Below are 16,000 nucleotides of genomic sequence, written 5' to 3'. Positions count from 1 at the left end.
TGTTGTTGTTGTTGTTGTTGTTGTTGTTGTTGTTGTTGTTGTTTCTGGCTTGCAATGTGTGTCATGAAAAACCAATTTTTCCCCAGCCATATTAGCACCAGAGGACAATGTGATGAAGCAGCAGCCCATTGGATGGAGCCTTTAGGACAACACACAAGGAGACAGAATCAGGCCGTGCACACCCTTGGGTCCTTCCCTTTGTCTTTCATGGAATATGTACCCAACTCTGGTTGGTGGCTATGAGGTGAAAGCCATACTGTCTTGGTTTGTTCAGGATGCTATTACAAAGTACCACAGACTGGGTGGCTCGTAAATAGCAGAAATTTATTGCTCACAGACCTGGAAGCTGGATGTCTGAGATCAGGGTGCCAGCTTGGTTGGATTCTCCTGAGAGCTCTCTTGCAGGCTGCAGAAAGCCAACTTGTGGTGTCCTCACATGGTAGAAGTGGGGAGGGAGCTCTCTGGGGCCTCTTTTATAAGGTCACTAATGCCAATCACAAGTGCTCTGCCCCCGTGACCTAATCACCTCCCATAGGCCCCATTTCCTAATACTATTACATTGCCCATTAGGCTTCAATATTTGAATTTTGGGAAGACACCAACATTCACCCTATAGCACATACGTTAAAAAAAATGACAAAGCTGAAAGCTAGAAAGAACTGACTCTTTCATGGCACTGTAGAATGCTATACCAGTCCTGGACCTGGCTCTAACATTTTTACACTAGAAAATAAAGCCTCAATTTAAACCTAAGTTTTAGAACTTTCTGTGGCTTGAAGTCAAACACAATCCTCAAGTGTATTTAATTCATTAACATAATGTATTGCATACATTAACTCATTAACAATTGATGATATAAAATCCTCTGGGGTAAAATTATTACAAAAGCAAAGTGAATTTCCTAGCATCAAATCTTTTTGTTATGTGAAATTTTCCCTCTCCTTCTTAAATCACAAATCCAATTTCCCCCAAATCTTTCTGGCCTCTCCTCTCCACCTGCACCTCCACGGTTTTATATCAGATTTTTCTCACCTGAATTATTTTCAAAGGCCTCCTGATTCTTCACTCAACATTCAGTCTCATTCATTCATTTATTCATGCAATAACTCTTTACTGAATGTAAAGTGCAATAGTAGGTGCTAGAGAAGGAATAATGATGTAGATAGACGTGGCTCATGTCATTAGACATTTTGGATTCTTCCTACTTACTGTCATCAGTGAGCCTCCAAAAATGTATATATCTATGATCATGGTGTTTCTTATTTAAAATCCTAAAATAACTTCCCATGACCTATAGGTAAAACTAAAAACTCTAAGTTTTACATAAGATCTTTCCGAACCCTGCACTATGCTAAATTTTCAGTCTCATCTTACCACCTTCGAGCATCTTCTTTCTCCCAGGTTCTCTATTTTCAAGTTCACTGAACTTCTTGGTGGGTAATGTATTTAAAGTGCCTTATGCAAGGCTGGCTTAAATAGGCACTTGGAAGATGTGGCTTGCTTTCCTCAGCCCTTTCCCAAAGACACCATACACTTTCACACCTTCTGAGTTTGCATATCGTTTTGCCTGAAATTTCTTGTTCGCTTTATCTCCCAGAAGATCTTCTATTCAGAGTTCAAGATTCAGTTTCAATACTGTGAGCTCTCTAGGTGTCCCTGATGATGTGGAGAGTCCATTGTTATACTCTGTAACTTCCTTCCATATCCTGGAACAGAGAAGTTACGAAAAAGGTTGAAAAGAATTACTTATAAATACACTTAATTCGCTTCAAATAAATTAAGTTTCTGGTAGCTGACCATTGGTATTAACGTATTGTTAGAAAAAGATGAAGGAAGACTCCTCAGAACTGCCTATCGGGAAGTTGATTGTAACAGAGTCTCAGCAACCCAAAAGCAGCTAAAATGTTCAGCTCTACAATGGTCTGAGGCAATGAAAGCAACTAATACAGCAAGTGCAATTTTGCAACAAATCAAATTAATTCAATATATATTAAGCACCTAATGTGTGGACCTACGTGGAGCTGCAGACAAAGTAGATAGATTGGGGTTTACCTAGATTGGGAGATGAAAGGGAGGAAAAGGTGTAAGTATAATCAGGCAAGAAAATAGAAAGAATAGATAAGAAAATAAGCTTTCGGGCCCTTGGATTTAGATTAGATATGGAAAGAAATGAAAACCCAGAGAGATTGACAAAACTGGGAGAAAAATCAAGAGATTAAGCATCTTTATGTCTCAGTGCAGTCAAAGAATCAATGTAGTGGATATAATGAGTGAATATACTGGAATTCAGGAGACCATGATTAGGAAATGAGAAATCTGAGTTAAAGGCTTCAGTGAGGAAGCCGTCCCTGGGGATGACAACATCCCCTGAGAGCAATCAAGGGTATGGAGTAGAATGAGATTGCCAGTTATTGAGGTGAGAAGGACAAGGGACCGTGAGCCCGGAATGTCGGGCTTGTCCACATGGACAAACAGGTCATCTAGGAAAATGGCTGGACTAGGGGTAAAGATGAAAATGTAAGGAGAATAAAGGACTCTCTGTATTTGTGGAAGAGGGTAGTCAAACTGAATGATTTAACTCTACCAGGACAAGGGATATTTACACAATGAGGGGAGAAAGATACTTTGGAGCAGTCCTGGGAATTTCCTCCCCTCCATATCATGTGCAGATAGGTACCAAAGCCTAGTGCTGAAAAGGGCTAAGAGAAATTGTATTCTTGGGAGAAAACCAGGTTTGAATCAAATCAAAAAGGCGTGATAACTTTTTTGTGAAGAAAATTAAAATGATGGAATTTGTGTTCATCATGAAATGTAATTTCTTAAAAATATAAAATATTGCAAGAAAGTTGAATAGTAGGAGGCTGGCCAGGGGTGAGGAAACAGAAAATTATTAGTATGAAATAATAATGGAAAATGGATAGCCGGAAGAATTTGTTTTATGTTTTTGGGGGTGTTGTTGTTGTTGTTGTTGTTGTTGTTTTGGTTTGGTTTGGTTTGGGTTTTTTTTTTTTTTTTTTTGCAAGAATGATAGGTTGTGAGTTAACTGACATCAAAGTTTTAAGGAAACAGTGGAAGCAAGTGTTTTGAAGACTGACTTAGGCTGAGTTTGGGGTATATCCTAGAATAGAGAGAGCTTGCCTTCTGTGGGCTTTATTCTGGATCTGTAAGTAAGCATTGTTGAGAAGCTGTTGTATCTTTAACGAAATTCTAATCCCAATGGATTGGAACTAAAATTACAAAGTCTCCAGGTTCCTACCTCCTGGTGGAAACCTCCTAATGGTGTGGGGGACGTAAGCTTTTGCAGGAATATGCTGTGGCCTGGATTGAATCTCATCTTGGGGATGCACCTGACGGCATTAGTCATGGATGATGCCCAGGAAAAGGAGACTCTCACTGTCACTTCCGGCTATTTTCTTCGTATATTTTATACTGATCTCATTGAAAAGATCAGAAAATTAACTAATCATCGTGTCTGACACACGAGAAGCACAAAACAAACATTTGTTGAAGAATTAATATGAATTATAGGTTTTAACTTTCTGTGAAAAGTTTCGATAGCACATTTTCAAATTGCTTAAAAGAATCGTAGGAAATACTTCTTATTCTTTCTGACTGCCCTGTATCTGAGCCACTTCTCTACTTGAGGGAGTTCCCATTTTATGAGTTAGAGTTAGAAACTTATGCCAGCTCCTCATTTTTCCAGCCTGCCTTGCAGGTCAAGAGCATGCATGAGACCTAAGCTTAGCCAATGAGATGCAACTTCCCAGACTTTATGCTGTGATCCAGAATGTGAAATGGCAAAGAAATGTTTCTTGGGGCAAGGGCTATGGCAGCAAGATTAATTTTCCAGAGCAGTATCTGTAGCAGCACCAGTTCTCTGTGCTGGTGGTGTCAGCAATGTGAGCTGCAGAGCGCTGTGCTTAGTGACAAAGGAAGTCATGTTCTCACCCAGCCAGTTCTGCATGAGATTTGTTCCATCGTAACTGACTATGCATCCTCTGGCCCTGTTTTTTCATCCCTACATGAATCCTACCTAATATCCTTTCAGTAAATTCAATTTCTCCTTAAATCCAATAGATTTGTTTTTTTTATTCTGGCAACTAAAAATTTTACTGATTTTGATGCAGAAGTGGGATGTTGAAAGTAACAGAGCCTAAAATGAGGAAATGAGTAAAGGAGGAGGTGCTGCACGTGGTGTTGAGGGACCTGACTGGGAAGTTAGTGACTCTTTATGAGATTGCGATGCAATAGGTTAAACTAGCAGTTGCTCTTGAACACAGATCATGGACCTAGGGAGGCTTTGGTATTAGGGAAAATTGTAGAAACATCAATGTATGGCTTTCAGTGAGGGTCCATGGGAAAGAAACAAGTTAAGATAATGACGGACCATCTTAAAAAGGAAAATGGGAAATTCAGCAGAGCAGATCAATGTGAGTCAAAAAAACAAGCTTAATTTTCTAGGCCCCTCTTAAACAATTTTTATAAAGTGGTTTCTGCCTGACAAAGTGAAAAACCCAGATGGCCAAGATTGGATTATGGATATTGCCTTCCCACCCAAGGTTATTGTTTTGAATCGCCTCAGGGCAGAGGTCATTCATCTGAGGTCTAGGAGGACGGGCATCATGTAGAAGTCCCTGGCGTGGGTCAGGAATTCTTGGGCCCACAATCTATTTCTAGAAAAGATCGTTGGCCATGTTCTTAGCCCGTGGAGTTGACTGGAAGCACCTGAAGCCTACTGAGTTCTTACAGGAATTGTATTACCAAAGAAAGCCCAAGGTTAATAAACAATGGCCTATGGGTACTCAGTCACCAAGGCAATTCCCCAAATTCTTGAGCTCCCACCAACGGGATACAGAACACTAAAGCTGTCCCACCCTCAGAAAGAGCATTTACCCCCATGTTTATCTCCAACACTACCATAAAGGAGAATTATATTGGCCTGGATGGAGTGACTGCCATAACAAATACACTCGATATTTAAATATCTCAACCACAATAGACATTTTATTCTTATTTACATAACAGGACTGAGCAAGTGAAGAGGTAGGTGGCACAGCCTTTATCCATGCAGTAAGTCAAGGATCCAGGCTGAAAGAGGTTCTACCACATTTGATACAACTTTTAAGTTTATCATATAGGGTATCTCCACTTCAGTGAGCTGAAAGGAAGGGAAAAAGACATGTAAGCATGCATGCTGGTGGTTTTATGAGCTCAGTCTGGAAGTGATGCATGACATTTCCACTAATATTCTACAGGCTATAACTCAGTCTACATGGTTAAAACTAAACAAAAGGAAGCCTGGACGAGATGGCCTGTGTGCCCAGGAGGAAGAAGAGAACGGTATTAGAACAGTGGCTAAGCACATCTGGGATAACAAAAAAAGAAAGATCATTTCTGAGAGTAGAACTCGGGCTGTACAACTAGGTGACCAGTACCTCTCTCTACTGCTGGGATAGAAAGTCCTTGCTACTTTCACCCAGCAGAATACAAGTGCTATAGACAAGTGACTGTTGTCAGTTGTTTATATCGTTTCCTTTTTAGAATCATAATTCATTGGGGGGGGGAGGTGTTAAAGGGAGAATTTATCCTATTTTATATTAGATATGCTAATGATGAACATTTGTCTTTAGCCATATGCGCACAAACTATAATGGAAGAATTTAAAAATAAAAGCCCAGAAATCCTAGATATAAACTTGACTGATGAGACTTTGGGCTATCTTTCTTTAGGGAGGTGGTGGGTATATTTTACAGAGATGTGAGCACTTTGCCAAGTGTGAAAGGGACAAAGGGTATATATTTAAATTTTGGTTGGGCAAAGTATGGACCTTAAGAACCAGTTTTGATTGCTAGCCCATCAATTCCTGTTTCCTCCATTTTAACAGAGCTAAAATTTTGTTCAGATAGCCCATACTCTTCTTGACTTTATTTAGTCAACCATAGTCATATCATTCCCTCTGCCTGTGGCATAGAGAAGGACATGTGATACAATTCTGGCCAATAAAACATTAGGGGAAATCGGCAGAACGTCTTCAGAAAAAGATTTTATTACTGATAATAAAAGATTCATTGTTAATAAGGAATCTTCTCCCCCGCCCCATTGGACTTTATTGTGCATGCATAGGATACTGTGCCAACGTTCTGTGACTGCGAAGAGAGTTGGACTGAGACTAAGTCAACAGGAGCATAACAGAACCAAAAGATGGAAAGAAATAATCATAATACTGCTAAGTCACTAAATTAACTGGCCTGCTAGCCACCAACTAAGAGCCTTTAAACTTTCTATTATGTAGGATAACACATTTTTATTAGTGTTTAAGACATTCTGAGTCAGGTTTTCTATTACTTTTAGCTGAAAAGCCCTTAACTGATTTGTGCTATTGAGTCCAAACATCTCATATCACACATGGGGAATCTAAGGTTTAATGCCTTGTCATAGAAAATACATTGTTTATATCTGATAAGTGTGCACTATCCTTTGTGAATAAAGGTAGTATTGGGAGCACATGTCAGTAAATAACGTGTGTGTGATGTGTGTGTGTGTGTGTGTGTGTGTGTGTGTGTTTCATGAGGATGATAAATTTAGCTTGATCCACCTACATTTTCTCAACAAGTTTTCCTTGTAACTGAGGACATACCTTTGATAGCCAGTTGGCTGCGGTCAGTGATAGTACTTGGTTATGAAATGGATTGAAGTTACGTCAGAGTAGAACACATTGTCTTGGCCTCATTAGGATGGTGGGCTAACCATCAGAAGTTATGCTCACTCTCAGTATAAATAAGTTCATTAGAAGCCCTATAACATGGAAGTAATTGAGAATTCTCCTTCAGGTTCTGTTTTACACTAGCTCTATTGCTTTGGACAAATAAATAGCAGAAATAAAGCTTTGCAGATGTGGGTGGCTTACATGTTATTTTAAGATCCAGTGTCTGGTTTTTGTTTTGTTTAGTAGCCCAAAATTTCTTGTGAATGCTTCTGAAGTTACTGCAGATTATTTTCTTCCCATTCTATTATATTATACTCTATTTCCACCTTTCAATTATTGTGAATATGTAATGACGAAAATAACTACTATAAATAATGCATTGACTTTTTATATCTTCTTTCCAACAAAGAAAAATTCATGCTGAGCTGCAGGGAAAACTGGTTGGCAGCTGCTGCAGAATCTCAAGAGACAAAGATGTATGGACTGTTTGGAAAGAAGCAGTTTTACCTCCTATTGGGATGAAATGGGAGGAAATATGTATAGCAGTCGTATCGATGTTCCACAATTCCACCCCACTTCCATTTCTTAACATGGACAGTCTCCTAACTGAATGTGAGGAATATCTAGAAATGCCAAAAGCAGTCTTCCTTTGCTTTTTCTTCTCTCTAGGGTGTTTAAGGATACTCAAGACAGTGCAGGCAACAGTCTGGACTTGCACAAATTTGGGCAGAATATGTAATAGTTTTACTCCTTGAGGCAAGGCATTGATTCCATAAAATCTTAGCTCACCTTCTCAAAGGATGGATCATTCTGGAAACAAGATGGGATTTGGAACCAAGAGACCTGGGATAAAGGCCCAGCTTGCCACTTATGAGCTTTATAATGTTGCTTAGGTAGCTTTACCTATCTCTAAAATTAAGATAATAATAGCCAAGTTATTCATTCATTCATTTCCTTGTTTTCTCATACCTTGTTCAAAATATTTGAAGCAGATTCTGAAAAAATTATATATGCAATAATCACCTGAGGCTGATGAAACAAAAATAGAAAATCAGAACAAAGGAAAGAGCGAAAGCACGCTAACTATAAAGGCAGATATAATAGCCATAGACATTCATCACATTAGACTCTGAGGTTCCTAGAAGCCAGGGCATGAAGGGGAAAATGAGGTTGTATATATTTGGGTTTCATTAAGGAGAGTGAATATCAGTTCCTCTGAGGACATATAGGATTTTCCTGGCACGGCATTCTCAAAGAAATTGAAACATAAGGATAATAATGCCCAACTCCCAGGGTTGTTAAGAGCATTAAGCATGTATAAAAGTCTTTATAAATTGCAAACTATTATTTAACACTAATTAATTAAACATATTTCCAGAAACTGAATTTGAAAGCAGATAGCAGAGTTTTAACATCTTAATTCTTTTTAGTGGAAAGGATTTCTGTAATATACCCTGTGCTTTCCTGTCTTCTCAAGCAGATCACACATGTCATAATATCACTTTTGAAAGAGACTTGAGAGTTGATGATGATAAATGTCAACGATTGTGGTTTGTAGTATCTATATCTGTAAATATAGATCTGAAAATAATTATGTGGCATATAGGGATGAATGGAAAGGACTACTCCAATGGGTCTCACACTTGCTTTCTAGGAAAAAAAATCACTAATATTTGTTTGCCTTTAAATAATTTGACTCTCAAGGGTAGAGTGAAAAATGTGCAGCTGTTGACCTCTTGAGCAGTGTAACACAGCTGCTTTTCTGTAAAACTAATTAGTGAACCTAAAGTTGAAGCAAGCAGCCTTCTCCCAAGTGATATTCTCATCCCCCAGACAATCTTCACGGTCCCCATGTCCCTTGCCCCTCAACGTCATGCAGAGCATTACCTTTAGTTTCTGCATCATAACTCAAAGTTCCAGGGATATCTTCTTGTCAGCTTATAGTTCTTCTTTTACGTAATCTACCCAGTTTGAGGATGCGGTGTGGAGAAGGAGTACATCTCAGCACTTTCAAGAAGGTGTCCAAAGGCAAAGGGTGGTAGCCTGTTCCAAAGCCAATCAACATTAACAACACTTAACAGTTGCATATCAGTTTAAAAGCTCACAGAATACTTTCTTATACATAATTTTATTTAATCCTCACAATTACTCTTTGAGTTAGTTAGTATTTCCTCCATTTGCAGATGGAATAAGAGATACCTGTATCTGAATCCTTCCTCTGCTCCTTATTAGCTATGAGAGCTCAAGCAAAACTATTTAATGTTTTTATGAATCGGTGTCCTCACCTATAAAACAAGAATAATACACCTAAATTATTGGGTTACAGTAAAGACTGAATGAAGATAATATCTGTGAAGCATTTTAATGGTGTCATACATAGAGTAGGTACATAATAATGATGATAATAATTATTATGTTATCTGAACGAAACTCTTGCAGCCACAAAAAAATTACAAATTATATATAAAATGTCAAAAAGTCATTGGGGGTCACAGTCATGTTCTAATAAAATCTTTTCTCAGATAATATTATTTTCCTGATAATACTTATTCGCAATTTGAATTAGTGAATAACATTGGTTAAAAAAAAAATAGTCCACAAATGCAAGCCTATTTCTCCAGAATAAATCATAAAACCTCAGACTCTTTCTATGAAGCCACCAAGATGTGATTAAATTCAGTGAAAAGCATTTCTGTCTCCGGGCATGGTTGGTTTGTGCTCTGTAGTCAGTGCTTAGATACGAGGCAGCCACAATACTCCAGGACCATGAATTTTAATCTGTAATATTCTCATAGTATAGGAACTTTGACCACTTATACACAAAACCTTTTTTTATTTGATTCATCTCAGAGGCATTGAATTATCTTGTAAGTATCATCTATGTTATAATGCCCATAATAGCCCAGCTTCTTCAGGTTGGTAAATTCTTTAGAGGTGATTTATCTAAAAACATTTTCAGCACCATCCTAATGTGCTGAATCTTTGTCTCTAGTTATTTGCATTTGTAATAACACACCTTATTTTAAATTGCCAGCCACAGCCTTGAGAAATCACACAAACTGTGGTCACTGTTTGCTGATATAATCCAGCCTTTTCAGCCAGTCCTAGCTCAGACTTGGAGAGCACTTTGATCTTTTCACTGAGAGGCACATGGTCTCTGTGTCAAATATCACCAGTGGCACTATTTCACAAGTTGTTGTACCCAAGTTGGCATAAGGACTGGGCAGAAGTTAAAACTCAGAGTCAGGGATAGATATACAGAAGTAAACACTGAGAGCCAAGCATACCTGTGCCAAAAGAAAGTTGTAATACAGGGAGCAAGATAAGATACAGAGCCAGAGTCCAGGCAGGGGTCAGAGGACAGTGACAGACAGCACAGCAGCTAAAACTGCCATCCGTTTGCTAAAGCTATTCATATTGGACCACTGGGGAGTAGAATGTATTACATACAGGGCATGCAATGTCTCACAGATGCCACTTACAGCAAAAATGACTCAGGATGCAAAGAATTTGAACACCTATTGTTTCAGAGCCTTTCTATGGTATCAGGTAAATACATCTAAAACTCATTGGCTTAAGGCCAGTTCATTCAATGATAAAGTTACCTATTTGTATATGAAATAAAATAGGCATTCCATTTCTGATATAACCGCTGAATCAATTTTTGGAAAATTTTAGATTCGAACAGGTTTCCTTTGAAATTTTACTGGTTTTGAACCATTTAAGAATGCTTAGCCAATTTGTCTAAGCGTTCTTTCATTTTAATTTCATATTTTTAAAACCTGCTCATGATAACTTTATAGATCATTCATTTAATGCATCCTTTGTGAGTGTCTTACATCCTTTAATGAATACTTTTACAAACTATATAAACTGATTAAGTGAATTAACAAATAGCCTGTTTTGCTCTCTTTTAATGAGACATTGCTGGTTCGATGATAATAAAGAAAAGATCTGTTATGATTTTATTATGCAGACATCAGGAACAATGAAGTGCAATGGAGGATTAAATTCAATGGAGGATTAAATTAAACATGAGATTAAGTATAAAATCACAGTATCTGGCATATGTTAGCTACTAGGTTAATACTAGTTTCTTTCGGAGAAACGAGAAATTCATTTTCATTACCAAATTGACTTAGTTGCTCTTTCATATATACATCAGACTCAACAGATTTTTGCTAACTTTTTATTTTATGTTGAATCCTGCCGGTCTTGTTTTCATGATGTAGAGAAGTGGGAGAGTAGATAAAGAAATAATCTTCTTTAGAATCTGTGAGGTTCCAATTGATTTTATTTATTTCCGTAACTCCAGTTAGAAACAGCTTCTGGATAAAGGAGCTATTTCCACTTGACCTTATACTGGTTTCAGTGTGCCTAATACTAAACCTCTAGCCTTCTGTCCTCTCCCTCTGGCCTCTATAAGCAAAGGAGGGAGGTACACCAGATGTTCCAAGGCTTGCCTCTGCCCACAGGATATGCTCTGAGCAAGGAAGCCAATTCAGTTTTGCTCTAATGCATTCTTTGCTTCAGCACCTCTGTGTGGTAGCTGGCAAGATGAACAGGCAAAGAATAAAGAGAAAAGAATAAACGAAGTATAGGATTAGAGAATTTATTTGAATGAAAGGGTTCAAGGTGAACAGAGTGAAGGATAGATACATAGTTCTAGTTTGGTGAAAGAAAAATGTATAGTTTTGTTTGCCTACACTTACTTCTGTATAATTACAAAGGCACAATATTGCCACAAATACCTATGAAGAGAATCGGAGTGTGTGTTGGGTGGGGAAGCCTGGGTGATATAAGTCAGTGAGATAACTGGGAGCCAATGGTTTGAGCATATATCTAAAAGAGGTTAAAGAAGGTGTGGAAGAATGTCAGTGAGCTGTTCTAAAGATCAGATGTGCAGCACTGCATATTCAATATCAGAACAAAGTGGTGAGTCAGAGAATCTAAAGAACAAAACAAAACTGAAAGGTAATTAGTAAACAAAGAAAAATGGGACAATTCAGTGTGGAAATATGATTAAAGATTAAATAAATTATGAAAATAAATGTAGAGACAGGAAAACACATAAAAAGTGATATAAAGAGGATTTAGTTATTGTTTTCTAACAGTAATAAGCTGCTTAAGTAGGAGCATCCCACCCTTCAGTTTCTCTTTCTAACAATTATTTGTTACAGTCTTACAATTTTACCAGGGCTTTCAGTCTCATAGTCATTCAATTTGTTATCTTTTAGGGTGCCTTTTTTTTAAAAAAAAGAAAGTACTTATACATAAGTTCAAAACCCTATTCAAATGATACATCCTGAACTACAACTACCAGTTAAACACCTTTTCTAGATTTTGCCCATATAAGTCTCATAGATATCACAAGTGTGTGTGTTAGTTGCCCACCCAGTGGTCATTATCCCTTTCCTCTCTGCTAAGAGAAACACGATTTTGCGATGGGCAGAGATTTTCTGATTTCAGCCCATGGAGGATCCTGACTTAGCTCCAGAGAATGAGTCATGATTCATCTAGATCATTCATAATAATCCCATTCCCTTCCATTAGTGATTTAGTCCAGAAGTGGCATGTAAACCAGTTCTGGTCAATGAGACATCAAGGGAAACCTGGCATTTTTCCTTCTAGTCTCTAAAGGAGCTTATCCCTTCCTGCTTGTGATATTGATGCAAAGACATAATGCCTGGGGATGTGGCAACTATCTTGCAACCATGAGGCAACAAATATGGAAGGATGGCAAAGTTGAAAAGATGGAGAGTCGGCCTCCCGGGTGATCCCTTTTTATAGTTGAGGCCATTTCAGCAACTGCCAACTCCAGACATGTTACATGTGTAAGCCGCTATTTAGCTGGATTTTCTGTTACTTAAACCCAAAAGCTTTTAGTCTCTCAGTCGTATCTGGACTAGGCAATCAACCTCTAACATTCATTGTGTCTTCCAGGCCTTAAAAGAACACATTTTTTCAGTAGTTCAAGAAACTATTTAAATGAGACATCTCAAACTAACATTTTAAAAATAATTTAGCACATTCTCTTGTCACAGATCCAGACAGCTTAAGCATGACAAGTTGTTCTACCTATTTTCACATATTATCACCTTCTTCTGGGAATATTAAAAGGGGTGTACAGGGAACGTAAAATATGAGTAAATTGCTAAAAAACCTAAGTGTATGAATACAGATATTTAAAAATAATTCCCATGTTGACTCCTGATTAATCATTTTACCTAATATTTATCTGAGAATATGCAAAGTCATAGCTTTTTGGAGAGCAAAAAGTCCATAAATATACTTTCATTTTACCTTGGGAACAAAAGAGAGGGGTAGAGTGACCTATCAGTGTTCACTCCGCTAGACAGCAACAAGCAGGACTAGAATATAATTCTTCTTTCAGGCCAAAGCTTTTCTACTCTATCATACTGACTTCCAAAAGGAGACATAGAAACACTGTCATAATTATTAAAACCTGTTCACTAGAAAGCAGTGGCCAGATGTGGCCTTTCCTAAAATGCACCTCTTTATTATTTTTCAATTCTTCCCTTGTTATTCCTTATTCTTTTTTCTTATGCATTGTACTCGTGTTTCTTCTCTTTTCATTTTTCTTTCTTATTTTTTCACTATTTCATTTGCTTCCTCTATTCTGATTACCTAAGCTTTTCTCCTTTTCTCCTTCTGATTACCCATTCTTACTGTACTTTACTTCCTTTTATTCTTAAGTCCCTTCTCCCACCAAAATCTAGCTTCTAGTCACCTTTCCACTCATTTATTTTCTCTTCCGAACATAAATTCATAGGACTTTAGCAGCTCATTTACTTTCATCAGTTTTTATACTTGTTTTTTTCTGATTCAATCTATTTTTATTTTTAACCCCTTCTCTAACACGTGCTTTTTAAAATATATACTTTAACTTTGTGTTTATTATTTTATCCAATAGGTCCTGCCATTTTCCAATGTTAGTAAAGCAGGAGTATTCATAATTACCTGAGCTTGGCCCTCTCTCTCGCCAATGCCACTGCATTCCACAGCTGACCTGCAGACTTCTGCCAGAGACGGAAAATAAAGACTATAAATTTTTTTGGGGGGGGGGGGGGGAAGGAGGGGAACATAAGCAAGCAAAGTCCAAAGAGGTAAGAGAGCAACAAACGAGAGAAATAAAAAAGAGAACATAAATAGCATTATATCCTCCTATCTTAGAATGGTATTATTTCAGACACACAAACAGAAGAAAATGGGCAAGCTTCTGGGTTGTTAGGATTTACTACTGAAATAAGGCACAAGAAACCTGGGGTCAGGGGGTGGGGTAAAAAGGCACCAGAAACTCAGAAATTAAAAGCATCTGGTTTAATTTAAAAACCAAACCTGAAGAGGTTAGTGCTGGGGCTGAAAGAACCTGAGTTAAAGGTTAAAGATAAAAGAGTCGTTGGTCAAGGTCTCTTCAATGTTTGATCAACCCGTGTTGCCAAACAAGAGGTCTCTTTTGTACTGTCATTCATCCACTCTGTTTGATGAGGTAGGAGACATTGGTCAAACGACAGCGAGAAGGAGAATATTATTTTTGTGGGGTTAACAGCTGACGAACACATACTTCACATCCTTTATTAGGAAGGTCCAATGGTCCTAAATTTGTGGGGATTACAGGTTTCGTTGGTTTGTGATTCTGCGGTAGAAGTCTCTCTCTTTTGGAAATGGCTGCTGCATTTCCAGAGTTCCACTACGTTTAATGTTAATACTTTATCAAAATGAACTTTACCTGATAGTCAAAATGCTTTCTTATAAAATGTTACTAAAATACTAGAAATGAAAAAAAATATTGGTTTAAAACAGAGTAATTTATATACCCCACCTCTCGATTAATCAGGAAATAAAAGCAACTATTTTGAATATTTCTTACGACTCTTTCCGGCCCTTGAGTTTTTACCTATGAGTACTTTTTGGTATATGGTTTGCTTATGTATATGCAGTGCTCAAGAAGGGAAGAGGTGAGAAGGAAAAGAAATTAATTTATATTCAATAGATAAATAAATATGTACCCCACATTTCCATGGCCCACCCTTGGCTGGATCTAAAATCGAGGAATATGGGTTATGTGTTAGTTTTCCTGGGATGCTATAACAAATTTCTACAAATTTGGTGGTTTAAAACAAAAGAAATTTGTCTACAGACATGCTCCCCTGGACAAGCCTGATCCCAGCTGTTCTCAGAAGCTAAGCAGGGTCGGACCTGGTTAGTACTTAGATGAGAGATCACCTAGGAAGATCAGGTGCTGTAGGCGTAAAAAATAAAAAAATAAGGGATTGTAAACTGACAAGGTCCTTGCAATCTGTGAGGCCAACCAAGGATTGCTTTGCCTAAAAAAAAAAAAAGAGAGAGAGAGAAATTTATTCTCTCTCACAGGCCGGAGGCCAGAAGTCGGAAATCAAGGTGTGGACAGGATTGGTTCCTTCTGTGGACTTTGAGGAAGAATTAATCCCATGCCCTTCTTCCGGGTTCGATAGCTCCTGGAAACTCCTGGCAACTTTGTCTTGTGGTTGCATCATTCCAATCTCTCTCTCCACCTTCCCCTGTGTCTCTCCACGTGTCTAAACCTCCGTCTTCTTTCTCTTATAAAGATACCAGTATTTAAGTTAGGGCCCCTCCTAAATCTGGGATGATTCATCTTAGAACCTTAACTAATTACATCTACAAGAAGCTTCTTTCCAAATAAGGTCACGTTCTGAGATTCTGGGTGTACATGAATTTGGTGGCAGGAGGAGAGGGGGGCACTATATACAACCCCCTATAGGCAATAACAATCATTTTTTATAATATGGCTCAGTACAGACTAACAAATTTGCACAAACTCTAATTCAACCATCTTTTCCAAATCCTGCTAGTCCAGTTTAATAAAGCCTTACCAGGATGCATCCAAGACCCCTGAATGGCCCAAACGTACACCCACACTCTCTCCTACACATATCTCCCACATAAACGGTGGCTTCTTATTTACAATGTCACCTGTGACTCCACCATGGCTGCTCCTCTGGTCTGCTCTGCTCTAATGGATGCCTTGGTGAAGAGGGTAAGAAGGAGATATTTCTTCCTCATGTCTATCGGAACTTTTAACATTTCTACAAAACGATGAGCCTTGTGTTCTTATACTTTAAGTTAATTAGAGCAGACCAAAACCTAACTCAAATTTGTCCAGTCTGTTCCCACTCTCTATCTCCCTCAACCTCCGTAAGCTTCTTCCCTTCCTAGGACATATGCTTCTAAGATTCTAAGGCACGAACTCTGTATCTTGATTTCTAAAGGTGG

The 16,000-nt window shown here is 38.1% G+C and overlaps 1 pseudogene; it reads left to right on the top strand.

The window, feature by feature from the left end:
• Positions 1-14,859: 14,859 nt before the first annotated feature.
• LOC112481434 lies at positions 14,860-14,978 on the top strand (annotated as a pseudogene).
• Positions 14,979-16,000: the final 1,022 nt, after the last annotated feature.

Source organism: Pteropus alecto, unplaced genomic scaffold (genome assembly GCF_000325575.1).
Source record: "Pteropus alecto unplaced genomic scaffold, ASM32557v1 scaffold72, whole genome shotgun sequence".
NCBI classification, from domain to species: domain Eukaryota; kingdom Metazoa; phylum Chordata; class Mammalia; order Chiroptera; family Pteropodidae; genus Pteropus; species Pteropus alecto.
Note: the sequence above shows the minus strand (reverse complement) of the source record. Positions and strands in the feature narration are given on the sequence as shown.